This window comes from Lactuca virosa, chromosome 1 (assembly GCF_052849685.1).
Source record: "Lactuca virosa cultivar CGN04683 chromosome 1, Lactuca_virosa_CGN04683_v6, whole genome shotgun sequence".
Taxonomy (NCBI): Eukaryota; Viridiplantae; Streptophyta; class Magnoliopsida; order Asterales; family Asteraceae; genus Lactuca; species Lactuca virosa.
Window position 1 is genome coordinate 150,307,292 of NC_136426.1, and position 4,413 is coordinate 150,311,704.

General features: G+C 34.3%; 1 pseudogene; it reads left to right on the top strand.

Moving 5' to 3' along the window:
• Positions 1 to 838: 838 nt before the first annotated feature.
• On the top strand, positions 839 to 3,925 carry LOC145122083 (protein FAR1-RELATED SEQUENCE 5-like; annotated as a pseudogene).
• The last annotated feature ends 488 nt before the right edge of the window (positions 3,926 to 4,413 follow it).

Consider the following 4,413-nt stretch of genomic DNA (forward strand, 5'->3'; position numbering starts at 1 on the left):
ATACTTAGATGGTAATGGATCTCTATTTGAGTCGTTATAACCATGCATAATAGTGACTAATTCGCCTGTCTTGGCATTTTTCCAAACGCCGGTTTTGATCAAGATTTTGTCACCCTAGACTGGCCTAGTCTAACTGTAGTGAACAGCTCAGGTGTGGGGGAGTCACCCCCGTATAGATCTATACACAAACTCTCGCTCTCCCTCCAGGAGATTCTGATTATAACTACAGGCTACGACCGACACTTATTGGTGCCACCCGATATTTCTCACTGAATCCCATTGAAATTGAATAACATTGTTTTACAACCCGATTGATGTTTACGTGAATATGAAGTAAGCCTAACAGACACGAAAGAGGACAACGGTGGCCCACTAATCATGTATGTTATTATAGGCTGTCGAGTATGCTACGGACACGTTATAGCCCATTAAGCATATGATGAATGTTTAGGGTCATATTAGCAATGCAAATGGGCCACTAAGGCCCAATAGCACGTTAAAGCCGATAAAGGCCCATTGAGCATGTAATTGGGTCACCAAGACCCAATAAACATGTTTGAATATATATTGGGCCCAATAATCATGGAATTGGGCCACAAAGGCCCAATAACACGAATAGAAGATTTTGGGCCCAATCATTGTATCATTTATCTGATTATCGATTTTAAGTTCGTAGTGTAGGTTTTGTTGTATACCAAATGTTTATTCGCGATGTTAAAAATACTTTGACGTTTGATTTATAACGAAGCTTTGGTTATATATATATATATATATATATATATATATATATATATATATATATATATATATATATATATATATATAGGGAAAAGTGAATATGGGGCTGTAATATACATAACTTCGGTATGGAACCGCACTAAGTGACGTCGTTTTATTAAAAGATCAATTTATCATGCTTTTCCCGTATTATGATTTCGTTCCAAACCTTTGTATCTCTTACTTGATTTTCGCTATATCCCTTTTTCACAAGAAACCAAATTCGATCGTATCCCATTATTATTCGTTGTTACTACTCTTCTCCCGCAATTTCTTCTTTACCTAATCGACATATACCTTCATCCCAATCATATAGTTCACATTACAGAAAACAAAATCGGCAGCTATTTAAGAAGTATGTACTTATTGATTAGTCAATGAGGAAACAAAATTGAAAGTCGATTTGTGGTCTCCAAGAACAGGATATCAAAATTCAATTAGATTTTTCATGCACATGCTTTCAAATAGGTAATCGTAATTCTATTGGAGGTCTTTACGCACTAACTTTTAAATTTCTTTGGTCTTGTTCGTTGGGTATTAAATTGCCTTTGGTGGGTTCAAGGTATAATAAATAGTTTTTTATTAGTTTTGATTAGTGATGTCTAAGAAGAGGCTATTAAAAACTGTAATATGTTTATTAAAGTTTAAGCTTCTCATGAATAGTAAATGAATATATATGCTACTGATCACATAAGACACATACATGTAGGCATTGCATGAATTACATATACCAAATTATTTATATGAAATATAAGTTTCCTTTTCTTTGTATAGGGCACAAGTAAAATCATGAATTTTGAGGACGAGTAGCAGACCTGAAACACATACAAATCAAGATACTTATGCAAATGGTTTGTTGGACTCAACATCTGAATTTGAGAAAGTAAAAGATGTTGATATGAATGTCGAATGCAACGAAGATGAAGGTAATGATGAAAGTATTATAGGAAAGGTTTTTGATAAACCTAACGATGCATATGACTTTTATAACCAGTATGCGTATTCACATGGATTTGGTATACGGATTCATTGGAAATACAAAAATAAGACAACTAATGAGCATTATAGGAAGATATATGTATGCAACAAAGAAGGTTTCAAAAGATTGAACGGTGGAAATGAGAAAAAACGACGTAGAAATGTACGGACCGGGTGCAAAGCAATGCTTCGGATTTCAAAACAAAAAGATGGGAAATGGTTTGTGGATGTTTTTAATGATACACACAATCATGAGTTGAGCCTGACGCCTACAAAGGTCATGAAGCATCGATCTCATGGGAGGTTCCACCGCTCGGTTGCATGTAAATCTCTAATGGTGGAACTTGGTCAAGCCGGGTTGAAGCCTTGTCAAATTAGAAAGGCTGTTAATGCTATGAAAACTCAAAATGAATCTGATGTTACTTCAAAACAATGTGCCGATGTGTTAGCCCAACAACGAAAACAATATAGAGGTAAGGAGTTCTATGGACTCATCAAACATTTGCAAGATAAAACCCTAATGGACAATGATCACTATTTTGCTGTTGATTTGTGTGATGATGGGTCTCCTAGAAATATTTTTTGGGCTGATGGAAGATCAAGAGATGCATACACTAAATTTGGAGACGTTGTTGTGTTTGATGTTACTTACATGACAAACAAGTTTAAGATGCCATTTTCTCCTTTTGTTGGTGTTAACCATCATGGTCAGTCTATACTTTTTGGTGGTGCGTTACTAGAAAATGAAAAAGAAGAAACATTTGTTTGGTTATTTGATCACTTTCTAAAATGCATGTTCAACAAATTTCCGAAGGCAATAATAACGGATCAAGACACGGCAATGTGTAATTCAATCAAAAAAGTGTTCCCAAACACTCACCATCGCTTTTGTGCATGGCATATTAAAAAGCATGAGCGTGAACACCTTCAATCTTTTGTTGCCTGTTATAGTGATTTTAAAGAAACATATGGAGAATGGGTAAATAGTAACACAATCGAAGAATTTGAAACCAAGTGGGAAGTTATACGTGGTAAGTATAATTTGGACAATAATTGTTGGTTAAGTGAAATGTATAACCAACGAATACATTGGGTTAAAGCCTTCTTGAAAGATATTTTCTTGGTTGGTATGACAACAAGTGGACGAAGTGAAAGTATAAATTCATATTTTGATGGATTTGTTAATCCAAAAACCATGTTAAATGAATTTATAGTACAATATGACAAAGCAGTTGAGTGTCGAAGGGCCGCCGAATAAGATGAAGACTTCAAGACTATGAATTCGAAGGCGATTCTTTCTACTGTTCATCCAATTGAAGCTAAAGCAGGTGAGTGTTATACTAGAAAGATATTTGAGATTTTTAAAAAAGAATGGATAGAAGCCAACAGCAATTTAACTCATGAGACTTTAAGCAAAAGTGCGGAGGAAATGAAATATCGAGTTGGGCAACTAAACACTGATAAAGCATATTGGCGAATTGTTACATTTTGTTCGTTGAATCAAGTAAATGTCACTTGTTCGTGTGCTAAGTATGAGACACATGGGATTTTATGCAAGCATAGCTTGTATGTGTTGAAGAAGAGACATGTTGAAACACTTCCGAGTCACTATATATTACCTCGGTGGACCCTTAAGGCTAGGTAGAAGGTGGGTAATAGTAGTATTGGACTCGAAGAAATCAATAATGAAAATGGGGTCAGCGATTACACTTTATGGTGTGTTCGTTCAAATTTTACTAAATTAATTGAACAAACAAGAGAATCCCCTTCAGAGATACAAAAAATCAATACGCTATTGATAAGTCTTTTAGACGATCAAATGATTCGAAGAAAACCTATAGCATTTGAGAATGTATCTCAAGGTTCTTGTGTGGGAATTACACAAGTAGATATGAAACCTCAGTTATCTGTCCGAGATCCTCTTGGTCCAACTAATACGAAAGGGCGTCCTAAAAATGCAAGCAGACTTAAGTCGTCTTTAGAATTGCCGAAGAAACGAACATGTTCTTATTGCCAAGGATTGGGTCATTATGCTACTAGTTGTTCAAAAAGAAAGGTTCTTATAATAATTATTTAATTTTTCATGATTTTCCTAGTCTTATAATTATATTGATTATTTATTTAATTGTTGACGTGTCAGGTTGACGAATCATTACAAGATAAACAATGACAATGTGGTGTCGTTTTTTCTGTTTTCTATTTTGGATGGTTGCAGATTTTGGATATTATGAAGTTTATTTTATTTGTTTTGGATGGTTTCTGTTTAGAATACTAGCAATATTATTTTGGAATGAAGTCAGTTATGGAAAAAGTATGTTGCAATTATATGTTCAAATTATAATTATGTTGCTATTAATGAAGATAAGTTTGTTGGTTCTTGAATTATGCTATGTTTTCCGAAATATAAGTGCTCAACTTATTGCCTACAACAAATTAATATAAGAAATGGTGGAACAAATTAATATAAGAAACGGTGGCAATTACTTTATATTCCACAATAAAAGAAAGGGACAACATCAATGAAAGAGAAAAGCACGTGTCTCCCTGGGAACTTCTTGACGCCAATTTGTTGTTAAATAAAGTTAACAATTGAAACATGGAATCAATTGTGTTTCCAGAGTTGGTTGGGCTATTCAAACAAGAAATCAATTGCATGTT